Source organism: Cupressus sempervirens, chromosome 3 (genome assembly GCF_028749045.1).
Source record: "Cupressus sempervirens isolate cs-2001-9-10 chromosome 3, ASM2874904v1, whole genome shotgun sequence".
Taxonomy (NCBI): Eukaryota; Viridiplantae; Streptophyta; class Pinopsida; order Cupressales; family Cupressaceae; genus Cupressus; species Cupressus sempervirens.
This window is the reverse complement of record NC_143120.1, coordinates 406,355,976-406,370,056: the sequence shown is the minus strand read 5'-3', so window position 1 is coordinate 406,370,056 and position 14,081 is coordinate 406,355,976. Positions and strand designations below refer to the sequence as shown.

The 14,081-nt window shown below is 33.9% G+C and overlaps 1 protein-coding gene across 3 annotated transcripts in view; it reads right to left on the bottom strand.

Moving 5' to 3' along the window:
* LOC149566727 (putative serine/threonine-protein kinase SIS8) overlaps positions 1-8,901 on the bottom strand; it is a 256,215-nt gene extending 247,314 nt beyond the window's left edge. The window contains exons 1-2 of one of the 3 annotated variants that reach the window (XM_089820070.1): positions 8,430-8,764; positions 4,109-4,313 (exon numbers count right to left, since the gene is read on the bottom strand). The gene's annotated coding sequence lies outside the window, so the exon portion shown is untranslated. Of the gene's footprint in view, positions 1-4,108; positions 4,314-8,429 lie in introns of all 3 variants that reach the window. The other 2 variants (XM_089820069.1, XM_089820068.1) reach the window with 2 other exon arrangements.
* Positions 8,902-14,081: the final 5,180 nt, after the last annotated feature.

The window sequence follows — 14,081 nt, the reverse complement described above, 5'->3', positions numbered from 1 at the left end:
GTTGCATCTATGGAGGTAGGGCCGCTAGTTAGCCTTCATTAGATTCGATCCCCGTCCATCTGATAACCTTCCATTCTTAGGAGTAGGAGTAGTTGAGCAGCCAGATTTCATGCTTAGAAGAGGTTAGTTAGAGAAGTAAACCAAAACATCGACATTCTCACCTTCCATCACCATTCACCCTACATTGCCATCATCGCGCCATCAACATCATCTAGCATTCACACCGAACCACCATCTCCATTTTCTCACCAAGATCCAATTTTTTCTCAAACAAGGAAACGTAAGGCCGCCTATGTGATTACCAGCAAATCACATTGATAAAACTGAGCGAGTATCCAACGGTGTAAGGAACATTGGAGTTATACTCATGTCCCATGAGAGATAACTTTTCAAGAGAGGAATTGTGTATTTGATATTCTGTATTAAGCATCCAATTACTAATATGTTATGTAGTGACACAAAACTCGCATCAACACACGTGCTTTTTGTGAGTTGCATGTTCTTGCATGTGTTGATTTACTATGCGAAGTTTCAGCTACATAAAGGTTTCTCTAATGAGTTTACAAATTTTTTCCTCAAAATTTATCAAGTAGGTTTATAATTTTTTCCTCACAATTTATTTGGCAAGTTTACAAAAAATTATATGTTGGATTTTACTATTTATCCTCAAAAATGAAGCTTTGTATTCTCTACTCTGTGTCTCAAATTTTGTTCTATGGTTGGAACATATTTTCACCTCAAAAATTGTGTTTAGTTTTTCTAATTTTTCTCCTAAAATATCATTTTTTTTATTTTTTTGCATTTTGTTTTGGAGCATCACACTCATCTGCGAAGTTTGGAGGATTTGTCTATTTTTCCTCAAAATCGTGCTAGTTGCTCTTAGTGTTTGTCTCTATCTCCAAGAAAGATCAGCTTCAATCCAACATCAAGTTGGATGTTTTTGTGATGATTGATGGTCAAATGTGTTACTGATTTAGGGAGGGTTAGTCGTGGACTTGTCTCAATGGCAGAGTCAGTGGAAAGCTGGTTTTTTTTTGCACAGCTTTCTAAAGTAGGGGGCACCCTTCTCTGTACTTTTATGAACGGATTTTGGCTTCTTGGTCATCTACATTTTGCAGATCTAGGGAAAGTCTCACCAGCAACATAATGTTCTAAAAAATTTGTGACCAAGAGATGTCAATTAAAAGATGACCATTAAGAGAAGCTATTGGAATATTCTGATGTTTCTTAAATGGTCATCTTAGTGAGTCTTTAGTTTATTGAGTAGTTTCTATTTTTGCTTTTAGTTCACAATAGAAACATTGTCTTTGTAAATCTATATAAGGAACTTCCATCTCCTTTGTTTAATACAACTACAACATCATTGATTTACCATAACAGACCGTCTACACCACATGGACCCTTCTTTGATTTACTCTTTTTAAATGTGGTTAATTGACCCTATTGACCAAAGAACTCTGCTATATTGACTGTGTTGTCAAGCAAAAAAATTTCAAGAAATTTCCTTAAATTTCTAGGTAAGTAAACCACAAATTTTATTGAAAAAATCCGTTGAAAACCAACCTCTACTCTAATGCCATGAAAAAATAATTGATTGATATTCAATGATTACAAAGGAGATAATAGCTCCTTCTATAGAGATTACAAAAAAAAGTTTCTAATACAAAGACAAAAGATTGAAAAGATACATACTAAAAAGAACTATCAACGAAAAGGAAAGATCGTTACTAAATGACCATCATAGAAATATTACATAATTACTTTAACAAGGAGAACCTATTATTGTACTTCTGAAGTGATCATGATTTGAAGTGTTATAAATTACTAGCTAAAATTACACTGTACTCGTCAAAGAATGAGCTTTTGTAATTCTTCACACAAACAGAGACCCAACCCTACTTTATTTCCTTAACCTCAATGTCATGTCCCCATATTTATAAGATTTTATAATAAATTAATTAATAATAGAATAACTTATAATATAACTTATAATGAAATATTATTAATATAATAAGAAACTAATAACATATAATACATATGTTGATCAATATAATCATATCATATGTTTATAGTGTAATTAATATAATTGTCAAAATATATAAGCTATAATCTTAATCATATATATTATGATTATAAATCAAACAATTATAATAAATGTGTTATTTAAGAACTAAAGATTGCAACCTAATTTGAATAGTCACAATCTCTCATCACATGGACTATAAGTAAGGGGGGAATATGGAAAAAGAGAGGGGGGAGGACCCTATAAGAAATGAATATACCTTAGGCAGAGAGATATGGAACAAAGACTCTAAATGGAGAGTAAGAATATATGGAGCGATCTCATATATGAAACCAAGACTATAAGGAACAACAAATACCTAATAAATACACCCAATAACTATCACGACTGCTGCTTAGAGATGAGAGGGAATACTCAGGAGGATTTGCGAATAATAAAGACAACATATATGTGAAAAAGAAAAGTCACCAGCCATACGAATGGATTTGAGATGCATGGTGGAGAATTCGACCCATGAGATCACTCAAAATAATATATCCAATAAATATACAGTACGCAGCAATTACACTAATAATATTATACAGCAAACATAGATATTAATGAACAACGATCATGATAAAGGGAGCAAGATTATGGAAGGACATTTACCAAGTGAAGAGATCCACCATTACAGCTCTTTCAGACCAAATAACTGCGACTTTAATGGGAAGACAATCAATCTATGGAACAAGACATTGAAGCATCCACAGAAAATTACAAACAGTGACTGAAATACTCAGTAAACTCTAAACCACCTCCATCCCATACCAGCAATAGTAAGAGTGGAAGATAGAATTTATCCAGAGAGCACCAGTTCTTATCATATATCTGACTTAGTCCTTACAAAGACAACAGACAGTTTTTCAATCCTCTTGGATTCACCCTCCCAAACCCTTGCTGTCTCAGATACAATCTGGTCTTACGCACATAGAGAAACACATTAATGTCATTATAAGTCTTACATTCAGCCAACAGAACTGAGTTCAAATTTTATGCAGTGGAGATCAGTGAACAAGGCTTAGGCATAGAGCATATGGTAGATATTTATTATTGATATCTAGGTTCATTTGCACAGATCACTATTAAAGCAATTATACAAGCTTACTTTAATGGTAATAGTATTATCTCATAGGTTAATACGATTGAAGCGACCAAACATCAACAATGTGATCATCATCAACATACCATTCTCATGAGGTGGTCTCATGGTCCTTAACCTATAATCCTTAACCATCTTTACAAGGCACCACACCTAGAGGAAATCATTAACCTTTATCTCTCCTCACAATCCCTTCCATCACCAAAACTAATTATTGCAAGATTCCATATTGATAATATATAGACATTTATTTCCAGTATTAATTAACTGTATATAACCAGATATTAATGTTATGTATTCCCATCTATATGTAGTTATAATACCATATGTTAACCTATCTTTTCATAACACCACAGTTTGAGGTTATAGATAAATCCTTTGGTTGTATCAACTATTTGTATCTGCTAATTATTGATGTGTTTCTGTTGTTTGATTATATACATTTATATACTTGTATTTCGGCCAATGGTGATGATTTCTGCTGTTGATTTGCACATGATATTTAATTACTTTAAGAACAAGAGCACTGCAGGCTTCTGCTAATCAATGGCTTTCCTGGGGAATGGTTTTTTTTTGTTATGGTAAATTGATGTTTCTATAATTGTATTAAACAAAGCAGATAAAAGCTTCTTATATAGATTTACAAAGACTATGTTTCTCAAAGAAACGATTGTGAACTAAAGACTAAAATAGAAACTACCTAATAAACTAAAGACTATCTAAGATAACTATTAAAGAAACATTATAATATTCTAATGCTCTCCCTTAATGGTGATTGTCTAACTGATGTCTTTTGGCCACAAATTCTTTATACCATTTTGTTGTTGATAAGACCCTCCCTAAATCTGCAAAATCTTAATGACCAAGAAGGAAAAATTCCCCCATAAAATAATAGACAAGGGTGCCCCCTTCTTCAAAATGGTTTGCAACATAAGACAAGAGTCTACCATTGAGATGAGTTTGCCACTGACCATCCCAGAATCAGTAAAACATCTGGCTAGAAATCATCATAAAGTACCCAACCAGATGTTGGATAATGAAGCTGCTCTTCCCTAGAGACAGAGACATACATTGATAACAGCTAGCGCGATTTTGACGAAAAATCAGCAAACCCTCCAAAGATTGCAGATGAGCATGATGCTCCAAAACAAACTGCAAAAACTCACGATTTTTAGAAGAAAAATCGACAAAAACATAACACAATTTTTGAGGTGAAAATTTGATCAAAACCTAGCATGATTTTTGGGGAGAAAAACCAATCAAAACCACTAAAAATCCAAGACACGGATAAGAGAATTCAAAGCTTTGTTTTTGAGTAACAATAGTAAAATTCAACAGATAATGTTTTAGGAAAAACTTATAACCCCATAAAGGAATCCCATGCAACTTTGCAAATTACAGAACCAAAATTTTTTTTAGGGGAAAAATTATGAAAACCCATCAGAATTTTTAAAGGTGGTAAAACACGAGGCTTCACATGGTAAACCACCACATACAAGAAACATGGAAGTACATGCAACCCTTAAAATATAGAGAGGCTTGCGATTTCCAGCAAAAATCCTCCAAGATGAACCACAAAAGTTTCATAATATACCTCTAGCAATTTTAATTTTTAAAAAATTGAAAAGCAGATTTCTGGAATAAATTCCAGACCAAAAGAGGCTCGAATTTTCCTTAAAAAATCTGCCAAATTTATGAAATCCCATTGACCTGCTTTGATACCATGTTCTAGTAAATTGATGTTGTTGTAGTTGTATTAAACAAAAGAGATGAAAGTTTCTTTATACAGATTTATAAAGACGATGTTTCTAAAAGAAACAATTGTGAACTAAAGATGGAAATAGAAACTACCTAATAAAATAAAGACTAACTAAGATGGCCATTAAAGAAACGTTATAATATTCTAATATTTTTAAGATAGATTTATAGATTATATTCAGATACCTGAGAGAAGTTGTAGATTAAATCTACTTGGGTTTGATGATCCTTGAATGTTATCCTTTTGACATATATATCCCTCCCTTGTGGTGGACATTCACATCCTTTTGTTCCAAAGGTGGCATCTCCTTGGTAGTCGGCCTTTAAAATACTAATTTAATTGCATCCCTTCTATAAATCACAGTTTTAATCCTTTTTTTCTAATTAATCTTGGAGTAAGCTATACCTAGGTTCACTTCTTGTCAGTCATATCAATTCTTCCTTTAAATAGTTGCTCGTTAATGTTCTTTTCTAAAGTCAACCATAAGGGAGGAGGAATGCAGCTGTATTAGTGTTCTTGGTAAAGTCTTCATTCAGACAATTTTCTGATGCTTGTCTGGGCGTTTCATGCTGGGGACATGGCATTGCATTTCATGCAGTTAGATCAACTAAAGTAGTAGGGTGTCTGTAGATGCATATGTGGCTGATTTCTAGAGACTAGCAAAATTAGTCACAGATGTTTTAGAGAGGAGGCACATGGTTCTTTTCATGGGTGGCTTGACATATCCTTTGAGAGGTTGATGCACTTAACCCACCTAATTTACCGGAAGCCATCAAGAAGGCTAGGGACAGGGAGACTTCAACTATCAGAGGCAAATTTCAATCTAAGGGATTCTGTAGAAAGAAGGATAAGGACAAGAAATCATTTCATAGGGAATCATGTCAGTCACAAAATGGATCCAACAGGTCAGATAGTGAACAGCAAAATGACCTACACAGGAAGAAATTGTGTTTTCATTGCAAAGAGCCTTGGGACCCATCTCATAAATGCAATGTGAAGGCATAAAGAAAAACGATCAGAGACTCCTCTGCTGAAAAATCTGCATCAAAAAAATCAGATCAGCAATCTGATTCGGGGAGTAGTGATGGGGAATCTCATCAGGAGAGGAGCAAAAGAGTGATAGCACCACCATCCAACTCTCTAGCATCCAGAAGGAAGTGGCATTTAAGGTGAGAGTTGTGTTACACAGACAGCGAAAAATATCAATTATTGATAAAGGTGCCACTTTTAACTTCATTGATGACAGTTTTGTGGCTACGAGAGGCCTACGAACAAGAGAACACAATGAATTCAGGATTATAATAGCATTTGCTCGGGAAAGTGCAACCATTCCAATTCAATGCATACAACAAACTATGTAGGAAGCTGGTTTGGAAGCAAGCCAAAGCTGCCACGCTCAACAGTGTTATATGGGCAACACTGAAGAGTGACTCTTTAAGCATCAAAACAACTGGAAAGCGCGTTACAATGCATTCAAGAGAATATAATTTCAATGTTGATGACATGGTATCAATATACTAAAACAAGGTTGGGCAAGGGATGAGTTCAAACCAATAAAATATGATCCCTTCAATATAAAGCAGCAAGTCAGCTTTCAGTGGCGTGTATTCAAGCTAACGCACACATTCAAGCTAAACTGTCTTTGCATATGCCTATGTAACTCAGTTTTCAATGTACAGAAATCGGTGTCTTTGAACCTTAGTGTTTGATATAAGCAACAAAGAGCTATTTCCTTCTATTGAGGTCTTCACATTGGACACTCAAGAGATGGCCAAGGATAAAATATTTCGGCATAAGATCAGAAATACGTGCAGAGGGAATCTACATTATTGTCTAAAGGAACAACTTCTAAGAAACACAAAATGGTGAGCCAAAATGAAGCTAGATAAGGTTTTGACTCTTCTTATCCATTACTAATAGCGTGGTGGAACAACCCTTCCCATTGAGGAGGTATGATTCAAAATGGATCCACAGAATTCAGATAAATTTGTAGAACAAGTCTCAAACTCAATTGACCAAATCTGGCTGCAAATTACCCAGTAATCACATACAACATAGCAACAAATCATAATAATAACCCTAAGAGCTTCAAATAGATGAGAAACTTTGTTCATTCAGGATAAGCACATACATAATGTATGTCAAGAATATTTACTTGGAACTTCATTGTGAAAGCTCCATTTCTTATCACTTTAATTTAACAGCTTTGAAGTGAATTTTTGTAACTACTTTAGAATATCTGTTTGACCTTATGACATTTTCACTTCTGAATATTCTGAAATGGGCAGTGAAAACAAACATAAAATTACACAAAAACTAAAGTTGAGCACATGTTCCTCCTTCATGATGATAACGAACATTCGTAGTCCATCCCTAAAATCAATATTAAGTGAAATTGTCCAGGAAAGGTAGTTAAAATGTTTAGTATTCCCCAGTGAATAAAGATTTCAATTTATACTCATGTGAGAGATATCACATTGGAGATGTGTGGAAATGACCATACGTAAACTTGAATTTAAATTTACCTTATCAAGAGAATTAGTTATTGAATATTTGAATGTTTCTGAAATAGCATCCCACAAAACCCATACCATTTATATATAAAAATTTCCCTAGACCTTTTAATTTTACTGTGTTACCTGAGAATGGGTTAATGTTTGAGGTACCCGAAGGGATTTTGTCCCACACATGTACATATGAATGCGTACGTAGATGTTTATGTAAATATATCAATTGTATGCGCATAATCACACTTAAAAAGGAAAAAAAATATAGCATAGGTGAAAAACTGGTCGGGTTAACATGAAGAAGCCGGTTAGAAATAGGTTCGTTTTAGGTGGTTTGAACGAATATTACAAATACACAAAATATATATATATAAACTAAAATCGCACAAAAATTGCTACGATGTGTCCAATAAAGACAAAATTCAAATTCTCGGAACTGGATTAGCATGCACGGAAATATTCCTGAACATAAAAACCACTTGCGATGTTTGCCACAACAATCATAACCGTAATTTTTGACATGTAAGAAGAAATGACTACTTAAACAGCGTTACAGAACCCTAGACACTGAGTAATTATCAGATATCACGATTTGAACTTCAATTATTTCCATCAAAGTTTACATAGAACTGCAATTCTTGTCTCACGTAAGTTAATTTTGTTACAATTTCATTCTTCATTGCGAACATATACGTATTTTCTCTTCCAGAAGTTCTGGATGGATTAAAGAAACATACAAGATTAAAAATATATATTAAAAAAATTAAAAGCAGACGTAAACAAATGTCCGTACCACGATCCTCGGATCACTATGTACTGAAATTTCCTAAAAACCTAGTAAGCACATATAGGAGGGGCAGTCAGTCAAATTGTTCCACAAAAACACTCTGCAGCACGTCTAATTTCTAAGAGTTGCGCATTGCTTTCAAAATATTTAAAACTCCTTCAAAGATCTCACAACGTGTCTGCTCAACATTTCCAGCTGATGTAAAGATTACTTACCTGCAGATCCGGATGCGCATTCCAGGTCCCGAGATCGAGCCGCAGGGCAGGCTTTTCGTATCTTTAATTTCTCCTAAAAATATGGGCGGAGCAGGGGTTTCATTGGCTCCAGGACATGAAAAGGGGGTCAAAATCATATGCAGAAGGACAAAGTGAAAGCGAGAGAAATGAAATGAAAGTGCTTTCAGACAACAACAACAACAAATGTATCCGATAAGCTTTGATTTGCCTTGCCTTTGCTCTGCTTTCATTAAAATGGCAACAAAAAGTTTGCTAAGAGTCGGTGCGGCGATCATTCATCCGGAGCGGAAAAAAAATATATATATATAATACTTGATTTTTTAAAATTAGTAATCGACTATATATTTAAAAATTGGCTCCAGTGTTAATTTATTAGTCACGTGGTTTTCAAGTCTGGATTTTTTCCATTCATTTTTTTCTGATAAAGTGGTTTGGTGAAGGAAAAGATGATTTTCATACTCTACTCGTTTTCATTGCTTTAGATCTAAATCTCAACCGTAAGCTTTGCCCACGAGTATTTCCATGTGTATCCCTTAGTCACCATCAAATATTATTTTGCATTATAAATTTTCCAAATGATATTTAAGTTTTGTTAGAATATAAATAAAAAAATCTCCTATCCACCTTTAGGCTTTTGACAAGTTTGAAAGTAACGCCTTGCCTCGCCCCAAGCCAGCAAATTTGTTTGGGAGTATAAATGGAAATGTAGGTGGTGCCTAACTTCAACGAATATTTCATCCGGTAACATTTTGCACCGAATTTAGAATTTTTTTCTACCTATTCGAATGGAATATACAAATTTAGTCCTAGTCTAAAAAGAAATTAGGACTGAAGTTCCACGCACACTCCTACAAAGGGGACCACGAGGTCTCTTCTTAGCCACACCTACAAAGGGGACCACGAGGTCTCTTTTTAGCTCAAATTTAGGAGACGGCAAAGAACACATGGCCCATTTTTTTTTTTAATATTATGGTATGTTTTCCCTAAATTGAAATGACAAAGATGTGATGTAAATCATTGTAAATTTATAAATAAAAATATATACTTTCAAATTAAGTTCAATGATTAAGATGTGATGTAAATCATCGTAAACTTATAAATTAAAATATATCTTTTCAAATTAAGTTCAATGATTTTTAGAGAGTTAAGAAAATTTAAGTTTTATTTTGTTGTGAAGTTTGCAATAGAAAAAATATGTAATTTTAATTTATTTATAAAGTTATATGACAAAAATGTGATGTAAATCATTGTAAACTTATAAAGAGTTTTTAATGTTCTATTAGATAAAAATATATACTTTCAAATTAAGTTCAGTGATTTTTAGAGAGTTAAAGGAGATTTAAGATTTATTTTATTGTGAAGTTTGCAATAGAGAACAATATGTAGTTTTAATTTATATTTAAAGTCAAATGAATTAGAGTGATTTTATTTCTACATTTGTAATTGTTAATTGGTTTTATTTTTTCCAATTGTTTTATTTATTAATTCTTATATATTTGTACTCTCTAGTATTGATGTGAAACCTCTTGGATTGAGGATACCTCTTCCAAACTATTTTTTTTAAATAATATTCTTCTTTTGTTTAATATATATGCATTCCCTCACAGAAAAAATGAACTAAAAAAGAATTTTATTCAATTGTGTTTTATTCATTGCAACATTTTTTATGTTCAAAAGGGATGGATTGGAGATCACATTCTATGTGATTCTATAATGGATACTTTCAAATATTAGCTCTTATAAAAAGAGGATGATTATTTGTGGAGCTTTGTTTTGTGCTTACAATATCAATGGATTGTGATATATATATAACATTATTTTGATCATTTTGACTCTTTTTTGGTTGCAAGTTATAATGAAAATGGTTCATTCAATAAGGTTTATATCCCTTACAGAACAAAATCTTGTTTTACATGTTATTGATAAGATTTTGGGTGATTTTTGGCTTGCAATTCTATGTATAATATTGTTAGCTCCAAATATCCTAGAATGAGGCACATGATACCCATTAGGGTTTGGTAGGCATTATTTTATGGTTAATTCTCTAGAGTACTTGTAATATTATTAAAACTATACTTATCAAGGAGCTTAAAATGATGGGTCAATAGTGGGAGTTTTGGATCCTAGCTAAATTCATCATTTATTGACATTTTATCTTCTTGATTCTGAGAGTGTGGTTATACTTTTACTTTTAGGAGCTTCAAACATAATAGTTTTTTTTTAATAAAATAGAAAAAAGAAAAAGTTCAAATACAATATTTGAATTATTTAATTGTGTGTCATACGTGATCTTCAAGTTTTTCAAGGCATGTTGTTATAGTGGTCGCATACAAATTTTTATATAAAATATATGAGGCATGTTAAGCACCTATATGAATGAAACAAGGAAGGAACTCTCAAGCAATCAAGGTGAAACCTTCAAGTCCACTAATAATGACACAAATTTTAAAACTCCTACAAGATCTAGGATTTTTTTTCCAAAGGTAGATGTGCGCAAAATTGATGGCAATGATCCTCTATCATGGATAAATCAAATGGAGCTTTTTTTTAATGTACATCAAACCCCATATGGACAAAAAATCACGATGGCTTCCTTATATCTAGAACCAAATAAATTCATTTGGTATCATTGGCTTTGTACTCATAGGAGGAAAGGGGGTCTTACTGTATCATGGTCAATTTTTATAGAAGAACTCCAAGCACAATATAGCAATAGTGTGACTGAAAATTTCTTTAGCCAACTTGCTAAGCTTCAACAAACAAGATCAATCAAGGATTATATTCAAAAATTCCAAAATCTATCCTTAAAAGTGGATATAATTATAGAGAAGAACTTGAATAATTTATTCTTGGGTGGTCTTAAGGATCACATTCAACAAGAGGTACGCATGTTTTGTCCCAACTCAGTAAATGAGTCTTTTATATTGGCATGTAGGGTAGAGGAGAGTTTCTTGATTCCTAGAAAGCAAGGGACTAATGTGACAAGAGAAAAAGGATATTCAACACCTTCTCTTCCTCAACCTACTAGGTTGACTCCATAACAAATTGAGGAGAAAAGAGAAAAAGGATTGTGTTTCAATTGTGATAGCAAATATAGTCAAGGACATAAATGTAGTGAAAAGAAATTGTTCTATATTGAAGGTCCAAGTGAGGCATAAGAGGATGGACCCATATTAGAGGAGGATAGGGAGTCAAGTGAGGAATCACATGATTCTCAGCCAATCATTTCTTGTCATGAACTTTTAGGTTTTAGTGCCCCACAAACTCTCAAGGTAGTGGGTTTCTTAAAGAAGCAAAAAGTAACAGTGTTGATCAACTCAGGTAGTAATCATAATTTCATCAACCAAAAGTTGGCAACTCTTCAAAATTATTTTATATTTCTAGCCCCAAAGTTTCAATTTTTGATTGCAGACGGGGGCACAATTAGTTATTCATGGAAGTGTCATAGCATCAAATTATCCATGGGATATTATCAACTTGATACCCCAATGTATGTGATATCCATGGGTGTGATGGATATTGCTTTGGGAGTACAATGGCTTACTACATTGGGAACAATTGAGGTGAACTTCCAAGAACTACTCATGCGATTTCAATCAAAAGGAAAGGTAGTGGAACTAAGGGGATTGAAGGCAAAATCCCCACAGATGGTAAGCTCTCATCAAATGCAAAACTTTCTTAAGAAAGGATTCGATGGATTTGTGGCCCAACTATGTTCATTGGGTGTGATGGATATTGCTTTGGGAGTACAATGGCTTACTACATTGGGAACAATTGAGGTGAACTTCCAAGAACTACTCATGCGATTTCAATCAAAGGGAAAGGTAGTGGAGCTAAGGGGATTGAAGGCAAAATCCCCACAAATGGTAAGCTCTCATCAAATGCAAAAGTTTCTTAAGAAAGGATTCGATGGATTTGTGGCCCGACTATGTTCATTAGAAGTCTCTCAATGTAATGCTCTTACTCATCTAGATTTACAAGCAATAATTGATCGTCACTCAGTGATTCTTAGAGATATGCCTAAAGGACTTCCTCCTAAGAGGGATTATGACCACGCCATACAACTAGTTCTAAGGAGCCAACCACCAAACATCAGGCCTTATAGGTACCCACACATACAAAAAAGTGAGATAGAAAAAATTGTTGAGGAAATGCTAGAGGCAAAAATTATCAAGCACAACCAAAGTGCTTACTTCTCACCTGTTGTGATGGTGTGTAAGAAGGATGAAACTTGGCGCATGTGTCTAGATTATAGAGTGCTCAACAACTACACCATTAAAGATACGTTTCTTGTTCCAGTCATCAATGATCTTCTATATGAATTAAATGGAGCTATGTATTTTACCAAGTTAGATCTTAGATCAGGTTATCATGGTAGTAGTTGATCACCTCACTAAATATGCACATTACAATGCATTATCATATCCTTTTACCAAAAGTATAGTGGCAAAAGTTTTCTTGGAGAATATCCAAAAGCTACATGGTACACCTAAGGTTATTATTAGTGATTATGATCCTATCTTTCTAGTCACTTTTGGAAAGATTTATTCTCATGTTTGGGTACTCAGTTGGCTCATAGTTCTTCATACCATTCTCAATCATATGGGAGACATAAGGTTGTTAATAAATGTTTGGAAGGATATCTATGTTGTTTCACTTCAGAAAAACAATCTCAATGGGTAGATTGGCTACCTCTTGCTAAATGGTGGTACAATACTTCTTTTCATAGCTCATCAAAAATGTCTCCATTTTTGGCACTTTATGGATATCATCCTCCTTCCATCACATCATCATTAAAGTTGTCACCAAGAGTTTGGGCAATAGAGGACCACTTGCCTCATCAACAATAGGTACTTTTAGGACTCAAGGAGAATTTAGCTATGGCACATAATCGAATGAAACAACAAGTGGACCGACATCGTAGTGAAAGAAATTTTGAAGTTGGGGACTGGGTCTTCTTGAGATTGCAACCTTATAAACAAATCTCAATGAAGCAACAAAAAAAGAATAATAAGTTGTCTCCAAGATATTATGGACCATACCAAATCATGCAAAAGATAGGTAGTGTTGCCTACATGCTTGAGTTGCCACCAAAAACAAAGATACATCCATTTTTTCATGTTTCTTGTTTGAAGAAGGTAATTGGGCAGAATATTACTACTCAAATAGTACTACCAAAGCTTGATGAAGAAGGAAGAATAATTTTGAAACTAGAGTGCACTCTTCAAACATGCACAAAGAAGTTGAGGAGTAGAACCCTCACTCAATATCTCATCCAATGGAAGAACTTACTAGTTGAAGAGGTCACATGGGAGGATGAGGAGTTCATTCAAAAGAATCCACACTTGGTTAGCATTGAGGACAATGCTTCTTTCAAGAGAGGGGGCATGCTACGCCCTTAAAATTGGTGTATATAGGGTTATGAATAGTCAACTTGTGGCTATCTTAATCCTTAATTAAGTCATGTTATCATTATTATATTATTAATTAGGTAGGTAGGTCGACCTAGGTGTTATGTAGGGTTGTATCTATTCAACCTAAGCATAATTAGGTATATATAGGGGGTTGTGTGTCTTATTTCAAGATTATATTGTGAAGTGTATTCTCATTGGAGAAATTCGGAGGTTGCCT